This window comes from Euphorbia lathyris, chromosome 6 (assembly GCF_963576675.1).
Source record: "Euphorbia lathyris chromosome 6, ddEupLath1.1, whole genome shotgun sequence".
Taxonomy (NCBI): domain Eukaryota; kingdom Viridiplantae; phylum Streptophyta; class Magnoliopsida; order Malpighiales; family Euphorbiaceae; genus Euphorbia; species Euphorbia lathyris.
In genome coordinates, this window is record NC_088915.1 from 37721690 (window position 1) to 37735639 (window position 13950).

Consider the following 13950-nt stretch of genomic DNA (forward strand, 5'->3'; position numbering starts at 1 on the left):
CATTCAGCATGTAATTCACTCAGCATTCAATATTCATTTAGCACAGGAATTTACTGAAGAGGATTAAACATACCAATTGCTTCTCTCAGTATGCTGAATTGCTCTCGTGCTAGAGGCTTTGTAAAGATATCAGCAAGCTGCTCGTCTGTTGGCACATAAGTCAGCTTGATTTCTTTCTTGAGTACATGATCTCTGATGAAGTGATGTCTTATGCTGATATGTTTCATCCTGCTGTGTTGAACTGGGTTCTTTGAGAGGTCAATTGCACTCTTGTTGTCGCATTTGACTTCAATTGTCTTTGTTTGAACACCATAATCTTCAAGTTGTTGCTTAATCCAAAGGACTTGAGCAACACAGCTTCCAGCAGCAATGTACTCAGCTTCAGTTGTGGATAGGGCTACTGACGCCTGCTTCTTGCTGAACCAAGATACAAGACAGCTTCCTAGGAATTGGCATCCTCCAGAGGTGCTTTTTCTTTCCAGCTTATCTCGTCCATAGTCAGCGTCAGTGTATCCGATGAGTGTAAAGTCATGAGTGTTTGGATACCACAGACCTGCATTTACTGAGCTTTGCAAATATCTAAGAATCCTTTTTACAGCTATGTAATGGGATTCCTTAGGGTTAGCTTGATATCTAGCACAATAACATACTAAGAACTGAATGTCCGGTCTACTTGCTGTTAAGTAAAGTAAAGAGCCAATCATACCTCGGTATAACTTGCTGTCTACTGACTTACCATTTTCATCAGCGCAGAGGACAGTGTCAGTGCCCATAGGAGTGGATATTGGCTTACAATGTTCTAGTTCATATTTCTTCAATATCTCCTTGGCATATTTAGCTTGACTTATGAATATACCATTCTTTCCTTGCTTAATTTGAAGTCCGAGGAAGAAGTTGAGTTCTCCCATCATTGACATTTCGAATTCAGTCTGCATTTATTTGCTAAATTCCTTGCACATAGATTCATTAGTAGCACCAAATATAATATCATCTACATATATTTGAGCCAGCAGGGTATCTTTACCCTTTCTCTTAATGAATAAGGTTGTATCAGCTTGACCCCTGACGTAACCTCTAGTCAGTAAAAAGTTGGTCAGCCTCTCATACCAAGCACGTGGTGCTTGCTTGAGTCCATACTTTGTAAACGTGGTTTGGGAACCTAGAATCCTCAAACCCTGGAGGCTGATTTACATAGACCTCCTCGTCTATTACTCCATTAAGAAAGGCACTTTTGAGATCCATTTGAAACAGTTTAAAGTTCATGTAAGATGCATATGCACATAAAATCCTAATAGCTTTTAGCCTTGCCACTGGGGCAAAGGTCTCACCGTAGTCTATACCTTCTTGCTGACTGTAGCCCTGAGCTACAAGTCTTGCCTTGTTTCTGACTACGTTTCCTTGCTCATCTAGCTTGTTCCTGAAGACCCATCTCGTTCCAATGGTCTTTTGGCTCCTAGGATGTGGCACTAGTTCCCATACATTATTTCTCCTGAACTGATTGAGTTCCTCTTGCATGGCATTCATCCAGAATTCGTCATCCTCAGCTTCGGCAAAGTTCTTCGGCTCAAGTACTGAGACAAAAGCTACATTGCCGAGATACTTCCTTAGTTGATTTCTTATCATCAGCGTATTTCCAGCTGAGTCAAGAATTGCATTTTCTGAGTGCCCTCTTGGGACTCTTATCTCCTTTGGTAGACTTGTGTCTTGTTCTATCTGTGTTTCAACATTCTCTGCAGAAGTAGATAGGTCAGTGAAAGTAATTTTAGGTTCACTCTTACTCTTGGTCAGCCGTTTTATGAAGGACTCAGTAGCTGGTTCTTGATCAGCAGGTGCTGAGTTTGGTTCATCTTCTGTCAGCGGCTGGTATCTTCCTGCAGGGTTAGTTTCATCGAATTGCACATGTATAGATTCTTCTAATACTTGAGTTCTCTTATTAAAAACTCTGTATGCTTTACTGTTTGTTGAGTAGCTTAGAAAGATAGCCTCATCAGCTTTTGAATCAAATTTGGCTAAGCTATCTTTGGTATTTAAAATAAAACACCTACAGCCAAAGGCACGAAAGTATCCAATGTTGGGCTTTCGTCCTTTCCAAAGTTTATATGGGGTTTTCTTAAGTATAGGTCTAACTAAAGCCCTATTCAGAATTTAGCATGCTGTGTTGACAGCTTCTCCCCAAAAATACTTTGGAAGCCTATGCTCATCCAGCATTGTCCTGGCAATCTCAACCAGAGTTCTGTTCTTCCTTTCAACAACCCCATTTTGCTGAGGCGTTCTAGGAGCAGAGAAATTATGGTCAATGTCGCTGGCTTCACAGAATTCAACAAACTTCTGGTTCTTGAATTCTCCACCATTATCACTACGGATATGAGCTAATTTTAGGTCTTTCTCATTTTCAATTTTTCTAACCAAGTTTGAAAATGTCTCAAAGGTCTCATCCTTACTGGTCAGCAGGATAACCCATGTGTACCGAGAGAAATCATCTACAATAACCAAGGAAAACCTTCTTCCACCCAGACTCAGCGGCTGGACTGGACCAAAGAGATCCAAGTGTAGCATTTCTAACGGACGCTTAGTTGAGACAATGTTTTTACTTTGAAAAGATTGCTTGGTTTGTTTTCCAGCTTGGCAGGCATCGCATAATTGATCTTTTTGAAATTTAAGTTCAGGCAGTCCCTCAACCAATTGCTTTCTTGCTAATTTGGCCAGGAGGTCCATGCTTACATGACCAAGTCTCCTGTGCCATAGCCAGGAATTTTCTTCCTTTGTGACTAAGCATACAGTTTTTTAAAACTTCTTTTCGAGGTTTAGCATAAAGACATTGTCTATCCGAGGGGCAGTTAAGATTAACTCATTAGTTTTACCCTCGTATATTTTACATCCAGTAGCATCAAATATAACTTTTCTCCCATTGTCACATAGCTGAGCTACACTGAGTAAGTTATATTTGAGTCCGCTGACTAGGGAGACAGATTCAATAGTAGGGTTACCTCCGACGGTTCCTGAGCCTACTATCTTACCCTTCTTGTTGTCTCCAAAACTTACACTCCCTCCTCGTTTACGTTCAAACGTGATGAACTGAGTTTCATCACCCGTCATATGCCTTGAGCATGCGCTGTCAATATACCACATCTTTGACTTCTCGGCACATCTCAGGCTTACCTGCATTGTAACTAGTTACTTTTAGGTACCCAACTCTTTTTGGGTCCTGACTTGTTAGGTGCAACAGGTATAGCATCATATTTTATTTTATGGCGGCATACATGGACAGCATGGCCATTCTTTCCACAGAAGTCACAACTGACCTTCTGTTTAGGATTTCTTACTGACTTGTCAGCACCCCAGTGCTGAGCGTGCCAGCACACTTTAGTAGTGTGTCCTAACTTCCCACAAAAATCACATTGGACTTTTCGCTGGGGATTTCTTCTCTGCTGAGTACCTTGGTACTGAGTTCTCAGCGGAAAATTGTTTTTGTTTGGAACCTTTAATTGGTTCTGAATGGTTGTGACATCCTTCCTCAGTTTCTTTGAAACTGACTGGACTTCGGAGACAGACTCATGAATGATTTTCATATTTTCATGCAAAACTGAGTTGTCTTGAAGAAGGTATCTGAGGTCACTCAGTTTGACCTCTTCTACTTCATCACAGCGCCGACTGAGTGCTTTAATCTTCCTATTACACTTTTTAACAAGTGTATAGAGATCACTCAGGGCGTTACCCATTTCATTTCTGAGTTGAGAGAGTGAGATTACCTCATTAGATTGCTCTTCATTATCTGACTCATCAGATTGGTCAGCATGCTCAGAAATGCATGGCTCAGCAAGTTCGTCAGCCATAAAGCATATCTTTGCTGACTCGGTGGCCTCAGTTTCTGTTGATGAAGATTCATCACTGTCACTCCAAGTAGCCACCATTGCCATTTTCCCGCTTTTCTTGTCTTTCCTCAGCGTGGGGCAGTTTGACTTAATATGGCCATCTTGGTGGCACTCAAAGCATGTAATGGGCTTTGAGCTGTCCTTTCTGTATTTGCTGTCGCTTGAGTCAGCCTTATACTTATCAAACTTTTTGTAAGGCTTTTTGGAATATTTGTCGTTCTTCCTGAACAGCCTCTTCATCTTTCTTGTAAACATAGCCATCTCCTCATCATCAGTTGAACTCCCGTCAGTGGAGTCAGCCTTCATGACAAGTGACTTCTGCTTCTTGTCATCAGATTTTTCTTTCACCTCAAAGTTCTTCATTGATATCTCATGGGTCAGCAATGATCCGATGAGTTCGTCATATTTGTAGGTGGTTAAATCCTGAGCTTCCTCAACTGCTGTCTTCTTTGCTTGCCAGTCTTTTGGAAGACTCCTGAGTACCTTTTTGACTTGTTCTTCCTCAGTGAAGATTTTCCCAAGTCTCTTGAGCTCATTAATGATGTTGGTGAACCTTGCGTTCATATCTGAAATGCCCTCATCATTGTTCATCTCGAACAGCTCGTACAGTCTCATCTGCTGATTCACCTTGGATTCTTTTACTTTGTTTGTTCCCTCGTAGGTGACTTCCAGCTTTTTCCAGATCTCTTGTGCCGACTCACAACCTGAGATTTTGTTATATTCTGCAGCATCGAGCGCACAGTGAAGCATATTGATAGCCGAAGCATGGTTTTGAAGCTTCTTAAGATCATCCTCTGTCCATTCAACCTCAGCTTTAACAACTGACTGGTCATCAACAACTTTCACAGGTACAAACGGGCCTTGGACTATAGATAGCCAGGCACTCATGTTTGTAGCTTGAATGAAGTTTTTCATCCTATTCTTCCAAAAGGTATAGTTTGACCCGAAGAATAGGGGAGGCCTGGTAATGGACAACCCCTCAGGTAATATCTGAGTTGTCTGGTTTCCAGGGAGAAACCGAGTGCTGTTTTCGCCCATGGTATGGATCAACTCAAGGTTGTTAGACCTTTAATAATGAGCTTTTAAGCTCTGATACCACTTGTTGGTCCCTTGTAAGGTTGCAAATATAGTTCCAAGGGGGGGTTAGGAACTATTTGACCTTTTTCTTCCAATAATTTGGGCAGATTTCTTTTCTTTAAGAAAAGTTTATAAAACAGCGGCACTTAACACTCAGCAAGACACTGGCTTAGTCAACTAGTGACTAGGACAGCTTCGTTGCTTAGGTCAGGAAATAGCACTTAGAGTCTATTCCTGAACCTGCTCGTTTGTAGCGCACAACTCAGCTTGACCTCTTTTACTTGGTCAGTTTTAGTTTGTTTTAAGCAAGCAATATGAATAAGGAGTTAAGGTTTAGAAATACTTCACTCAGCAGATTTATCCAGGTTCGGCTTCTTCTAAGCCTACGTCCTGTCCCCGGAACACCTCCGAGATTTCAAATCCTCTACTGAGCTCTTTAAAGGTAGAGCCTCAAACCTTTTACAATATCAGCAATTGAGTATGACAAGAGTACCTTCCTCTATACTTCTACTCAATCCTAATAACCTTTTACAATATCAGCAATTGAGTATGACAAGAGTACCTTCCTCTATACTTCTACTCAATCCTAATCTCTCCGCTGAGTACTTAAAACCGAGTACTCAGCCTCTCCTTTCTACTTCTAGAAAAGATAAAGATTTTGTCCTAAACAACAATTGCTAGAACACCTTAGATGATTGAACAACAATCACTCTAGACTTTTACACAGATTAATAGACTTTGTAGTGTAAGAATTTTGCTTTGCTTTTGATGGAGAACTTTTGTATACGTTTGGTCAGCGTAGCGACTCTTGCTCAAAGTTCTCTGAAAAATGTGGATTCTGAATGCTCTATTTATAGAGAGCTATGAGAGCTTCTGGTTATTTCGAATTTCGAAATAACCGTTGGAGGGAAATGGCTACAAGTCGCTTTCACTCAGTCTGTTCAGCAGTTCTCCTAGCCAATCAGATTCCAGCATCTTCTGTTCTTCGGTCAGTGTGGCAGTATGTTCCTCCAAATCGGGTAATGTTAAACAGACAGCTTTCTGCGTCTTCTGTTCTTTACCAATAGAGGAAATACTTGGTCTGGAAGTTGCTTTGTAGTCAGCGGCTGTCTTGTACGCTTTGTCGAGACAGCTCAGCAGCTTCATACCGAAGTTGTCTACGTGGATCTTCTCGATCCTTCTTTGCTCAGCATGCGTTTCATTACTTCGACGGCAGCGTTTTGGAGATACGCGGGCTGAGTGATCTTGGGCTTGCTTGACTTGGGCCTTGACTTCCATATAGGGCTTGGGCCTTATGATCTTTTATGTCTTATAATGAATTATAAACTCAACATTGAACAAACACATTAGTAACACTAAATCAAAGCATTTAAACTTAGTGTGTTATAGAATATTTACTTTCACTTAATTAATTTTGTCAAATCAAAATCCTGTGGAAAGGTGTTTCAACAAGCATAACATGCCAAACAATGCACATATGTTCAATAGTTGTATATTTATTCCTTAGTGGTTAATCACAAAGGTTGTAGTTGTTAACAACCACCATAGTGGTTGGTAACAACCAATTCATCCAAAGTAACAACTAAGTTAGTTCCATTAGAACTGCTCTAATACTAAAGGAAATGGACCTTAGAGAACTATTTACAAGTTGTTTAAGTCACTCTATGGATTAAAACAAACAAGGGAAATGGAATAAAGACTTTACACTAAAGTTGATTGACATTAGTTTTAATAAAAACATGTAAATTATGTGACTATGATTGGAACATCTAATGTTTATTGAATGGCTAAGTACTTTCTTTGAGTGGACTTAGCAAGGTCAGAATCAATGCATAGATGTTCAATTGTTTCGAACATACTCTTACTTATTGTTGTTGGTCTATTGCCTGTGGGTAGCATAACATGCCAAACAATGCATAGATATTCAATAGTTGTATTGGAATTGCTATTGTTGTTGGTTTAAAACATGTGGGTAGCATAACATGTCAAACAATGCATAAATGTTCAATAGTTGTTTCGAACATGCTCTTACTTATTTACAAGTTGTTTAAGTCACTCTATGACTTTGAATTATAGACCATAACATTCCAAACTAAGTGTTTCTGTTTGTGGTTATTCAAGACAATACTAATGGCCTTAATTGTATGCATGTTACCGTGTTTGTGATGTTTGTGTTGTGTTGTGAATTTAAGGAGAATACATAATAAACATGTATATGTTAGATATTAAACATACATAAAAATATAAACATATTTAAGACAATATTAATGGCCTTACAATCTTTAAACATATATAAACATACATAAAAACATATGTTTGTGGTTATTCTAGTCCAATGCTAATGGCCTTACAATCTCATGCTTTTGACTCATAATTCTAAACATATATAAACATACATAAACATTTGTTTGTGGTAGTTCAAGACTACTATGGTCATGAATTTAATCATATGCATGTTACCCTGTTTGTGTTGTGCATTTAAGCATAATAAACACACATAAATATATATAAACATATTTAAATATATTAATAATAATATAAATTGTTCAAACTTTAATATAAAACAAAAATAAATAAAACAGTCATTACATGCTCCTCCCTCCATCTCCTGGCAGTGGCATCATATTTTATCATGTTACTCCTGTATAGCCCATCCACTTATTCTTGCACTGGATATGGCTCCTCAATGCAGGGCTTTATCAACCAGGCAAATATATGCCATAGCAGCTAACAAATGCATAGATAAATTAGAACTAAATATATATAATTACCCAGTAGAGAATAGATAAAAATTAGTGGCAAATCTAACCGTGGATGTGTGATATATAAGGCAGGTTGAAGGGGGGCAATTGAGTGAATCAGCATAGTGTACTGTCTAGTTAATGTTTGAATTAGTGTGCCTTGAAATTTTAAAGATTTTTTCTAATATCATGATTGCTTTTTTGTGCAAATTTCGGCCATTTGGATTTTTTGGGGGGGAGCAGTGAATTCAAATCACAACAATGAAGATGTTATTTTTATTTTCTTATGTACAGTATGTTTAATTGAATTTCAAATCTTGATTAAATACAGATTATGTCCACAAGTATATTTAATTGAATTCAAATTTTTGGTATATAAAATTTTATATACACAAGTACGTTTAATTCATGATTGAGGTAAACACATGAAATTGGTTTCTATGCTAAGGTGAATAAAAACAAAAAATGGTGTATAAGCCACATTTTATTTAAAAAAATGGCATCTAAACGACAATACAAAGACAAATAATGAATAAAATCTTTCATCTGAACAAATATTCATTGACATAATTGGTTAGGACTTATGTCATCTGAAACACGCTTGTAGACACCGAGTCGGAGGACCTGTGACGAAAACCCACGATAAAACAGCCAAAGCGGTTGATTCCATTAGTTCGAAAATTTAAATCAAGAAAATCTCGGAGAGCCGGCACTTGTGAGTCCCACTAGCAAATTCAATATCTCCCGGATGACGTCGGGTATGTTCACCGTTTTGTCGGTGGACGAGAAGGCCCCGGAAGTCGGACGTCGATCGCTCCCGATAGGCGAGCGTCGTCTCTCGTGCACCAGACACAGAGCTCAGCGCGTCAAACGCTCGTCCGACGGGCGTTTGACGCACGCCCGATGCTCGTTGGGCGTCGCCCAACTCGTTGGACAAACGCCCGACGCATGGTGGGCGTCGCCCAACCAGCATTGGGCGTACGCCCAACGAACGTTGGGCGTCGCCCAACGATGGTTGGGCGTGCGCCCAACCCATATCGGGCGACGTCCAACACTTGTTGGGCGTACGCCCAACGTATGTTGAGCGTCGCCCGACGAGCGGCAGGCGACCCTCAACATAGGTTGAGCGTACATGCCCGACGCCTTCGGGCATGTACACTCAACCTTGGGATCCGTGCCTATAAAAGGCACGGATCCCCATGCATTTGAGAGAGCTCTTTTTGGGAAAAATTATTTTTCTAGAGAGAGAAAGTGGATTTTTTTGGGAAAAAATTTATTTTTTCTAAAAAAAATTGAAATTTTATAAAAGTTAAATATTGGACCAAAAACACACAAAAAAAACGTAACTCGTGGAATCAACCGACTTTGACTGTCAATACTGATCTTGAGGTATTATCTGAGGACTAGACTCGTTTAATTTATTTATTTCGTTTATTTATTTTATTTATAATTCTAGTTATTTATTTTATTTTTCACTTTTATTTATTGTTTCGTATTTATTCAATTTCCGTCTCGTATTAAATAAACGTTTGGTTTTGTTTTGAAATAAAAAGCTCGTTTTAAGTCCCAATACGAACCGTGACCCCGTTTGAGGGTAGTTCGGGACTAAAACGTTGTAGATATAAGATTTAAAAATGTTTTCCTAATTAACGTTTTGGAATAAAACATCGTTTTGGGAGATTCTGTTATAGACTATGACCCAATTTGGGTAGTTCGGGGACCAAAATGATAGAATAGAATGGATCTAAAGCTTTTTAACGAATATGGAAAGTATAGGGACTGTTTCTGTAAATCTGTCTTTTCTGTCACTAAAAGCAGTTTAGCGACGGATTTTCCGTCGCTAAAGCTGCTGGAATCCGAATGCCTTTTTAACCCTCTTTTCTTAACTTTTTGGCATTTATACTTGTATATATATGTATATAACTATTTAATATATTTATTAAAATTATTTTGGGAGTATATAACTAACAATTACTTATTTTGTACATTTGGGGCATCATTTTCATTAATTTGGTTTTGTAAAGACTATATGTATACGTATGTGTTTTCCTTAAATTCATTTAAACTATATTAATTACTATTTTTGGGGGTTATTTTCTATATATTTATTATGTAAAAACTATTTTGGCTTAAATGTTGTTTTCTTATTTATGAACTTTATTCATTATTTTTACATGTTTTTAAATTAAAATAAAAGTGTATTATATCTAGTATTGTATTCATTACTATTTTTACTTATTAATAACCATAGTATATATATCTTCTTTTTACCTCACTTTTAATCTATAGGTGTAATTACCATTTTTACTAAAAATGTATATATATGTATATATTCCTTCTTTTCCCTTTGACATCTATATGTATATATTTCAAATGTATTTGGTTGGGTGAGTTTTGGACTAAAATGGTTAATTGTTGTAACTATGTTTGTATTGTTTAAAGGGAAGTAAGGATTAAAGTGAGTGAAAATGGGAAAAACAAACCACCAAAAAGATTTTAATTTGATTATGTAAATTAAAGGTATTTGGAAACTTTCCAAAATGTAAGTAAGAGTTTTCAACTTCTTCTTTTTGGTTCCAAATGGTTTTCTAAACGTCGCGTTTTGAAACCTTAATCCGTTCCAACGACGGATTAAGCGAGCCTTGTAATTAATCGTTTTTTATAAATAATAGAGTTTTGAATCGTTTTACGTTTAAACGGTTTTGTACAAAAATAAATGAACTTGTATGCTTAATCACGTTTTCGGTTGAATGTGTATTTTTCACGTTTTCAAACTCTCGAGTCGTTCCAACAGTGATTTGAGTGAAAAGCAAGTAAATCAACAGGGTTTTGAAACGTGCCTAAATCGTTCCAACGGCGATTAAGGCACGAACCATGAAAATAAACACGTTTTGGGAAGAGATACTAGTTTAGATTTGATGTGTATAGCTTAGAAAGATATTCATATGTTGTAATTAATCAAGGGTTAATTACAAATAACTACCCTGTGGTTTGGCCGATTTGCGATGTGGTACATGTGGTATTTTTTTTTTTTTTGCAAACACAACCCTGTGGTTACAAAATTTTACATGTTTTTTTTACTTTGCCAAATTTAGCCAATAACGACTTCGAAATGAAAATTTTCAAGAATTAAACTTGTTTGGTATCATATTTACTATGGAACCATATTCTTAATTTTTCAAAATCATCATTTTTGGAGTTTTCTCTCTCTAAACATTATCTTTCTCTCTCATAAAAAAACAACACCTAAATGGCCTTAAACCTAAAAGGTTGAAGAATTAAAGTTGCTTAAAATATCATTTAGCTCTTGAATTTTTTTATTTCGAAGTCGTTATCGGCCAAATTTGGCAAAGTAAAAAAAATATGTAAAATTTTACAACCATAGGATTGTATTTGCAAAAAAAAAATACCACAGGTACCACATCGCAAATCGGCCAAACCACATGGTAGTTATTTGTAATTAACCCATTAATCAATTCTCCTACCTCTCTCCTTCTTCTACATATTCTAAATTCATGCAAATGGGTGATTCTTTACTAAAGTGGCTTTCAATAATATATTCTTAAAACGGTTTTCAAAACGAGAAAGAAAAGGTTTCAAATGAATTTTAAACTTAAAGAAATATGCGATTAGTCCGTTAGCGCCTAACATGCTAAGTAGGAGGCCGGTGGTTCAGAACCGGACGATGTCGGGGTGCCTAGTAGCCTTTCTCCGGAAAGGAGCTAGCCTTCTCGGCTCGTACCTAATTTCCCAAACCCTCACCGGTCTCCCACAAGGGATCGGTGTTCATTTCCCATTCGTGGGTGGCGACTCTTCCATACTCCGAGCTCCGGCCCTGCCGAGCAGCTTGATTCCGCGATTGGTTTCTTTCGGCGCCAATCACAATATCTGTCGTCAACGGTGTCCACTCCCCGGGTCTTTCGGGCGAGGCCGCGACACCTACAACGCTACATTGGTATAACTGATTAAGACCTATGTCATCTGAAACACACTACAACGGCAGACATAAATATGCAAAATGTCATCACGATAAATAAGAAGCCAATTTCCAATAAACTTTTTGACATATATATTAAATGGGCTATCATTCAAGGGTCATCCAATAAATCTGTAATCTTTCTATCATTCCCAGTAGACTTTTGTTACTTCGGTTATAAGTAGCAGAGTGTAAAATAGTGTGAGTGTTGGGTGAATGAGGGAATTACATTCGAGATTAGGCTTTCTATAAAAGGTTTGTTCTTTACCTGTGAAAAAGATCGTTAGTGGATTAAAACTCAAGAGAAGGTATCTTAAGGACTGGACGTAGGCAAGAGGTCAAACCAATATAAATCTGATGAGTATTTATTTCTCTGTTATTGCCCATTACTTCTACTGAATTATATATGCTCTGAACATTATCTCACATATCATCACTCTGAATATTCTTGAAGATGTACATATTTTACATATCACTTGCTTTATATTTTTCAACACTTCTAATAAAGAGTCATCCTCTGAATTGGGAATTGTCAAAAGCTGAAACAATCTCAATAGATTGAATTGGTGACAAGCTTAGTAGACTGAAATTGCCTCTGATACTGAAATTACCCTCTTTGATATATTGACTCAAGTAAAAAGTTTTAAAGGCTTAAAATTACTCAATAGTTCTATCCCCCCCCCCCCCCCCATTTAGAACTATTCCGCCTTATTAAGGACCAACAGACACAACTAACAAAACTGAAGGCATTAAGGGTAAAAAGGTTACAGAATAATTTAATGTCAAACTAGTAAATAGATTAATGATGGGAAATATAAATAAGTAGTGATAGGTTCAAAATTGCCCTTAGAACCACACCACGTGTTACTGTCTGACACGCAGTATGGGGCTATTTGAACCACATGATGTGTTACTGTCCGACACGCTGTGTGGGGCCTGTTTTATTGACTCCTCGTTTCCTTTAGTGGTTCCCTCATCATTCTTTCTTTCTCGAAAAAAATTGGACCCCAAGTCTTGGATAGTATAATCGAGAGACGCATCTAAAACTTTAGTGATGCCCTCATCAGTAAAACCTTATTCTTACAACAATAATATTATAGAGATTAGAACAGTGTTAAAAACGTGTTTTATGGAAATAAAAAAGATAATTTTATCAAAATTAAATAAATACAAACAACTTTTTTTTTTATAAAAAGCTCTAAAATGCTACTGTTTAGAAAAGCTAAAAGCTGTTGTTTTATAAATTTAACCAAACACTATATTTAATGTGGTTTGAAATAAAACATTAAAAGATGTTCTGAAAAGCCGAAACAAAGACTCCTAAATATTTATGGTTTAGACATATACAATAAAGTCCATGCATACCTCCACTGCAAATGAACATGTGTAGACTTTTCTTTCTTTTGAATTTTTTTGTCTCATAACGTGGTGAATTTTTTCACCTTAAAATTAAAATTTTCTTACATTTTACTGAATATGTGTAAATAAGTTTAAAATCTATCTTAAGTGTGTTAATTTCTTTTATAAAAAAAATGTGTTAATTTCTTCTGTTCATCCTATAAATGGAAGGTGACACAGATTTATCAAGGCAATGAGGTGGTAGGAGTGAAAGAAAGTAGTACGATACGGGAGAGCCCTTAGCCTCTTTCTTGACATACGGTTCATGATCTTTCAATACAATCTTTATAACAAAATAAATCCTTAATACATTTCATAAAAAAGACAAAAAAAAAATAATACATTTATGATCCTATGTACTTGTCTTACAAAATCAAGAGTGTCTTTATATTTTGAAAATATCTTACTTACCCTTTAAATTTGCTTAAAGTAACATATCCACTCATTAAGGATGATTTATTGGTCATGTGAATTTGCTAACAGTAATGATCTATCGGCTTCCTGGACTTGTTTAAAATATACTTATTTCAACTTTTTCAAAATATCTCATTGCCTAATCACATGTATTTTAGAGAGTTAATATAAGTTAACTTAAACAAGTTGATAGACTAACCTATATAAATGAATACCATTGGGACCTAGAAAATTACTATCTTATACATGTTTATTAATTTATCGATAAATGAATATTTTATCAATTTATCGATAAATTAATATTTATTAATTTATAGAATATTTTTATTTTATACATTATATTTCTCAGAGTAAACAATTACTTTTTTTTCGATAATTAAGAAAACAAAATAAATAAACAATTAATTAATGATGGTACATTGTATAGTTTATTAATCTTATGAAAAAGAAGTTTTATTAATATTGGGTTAGC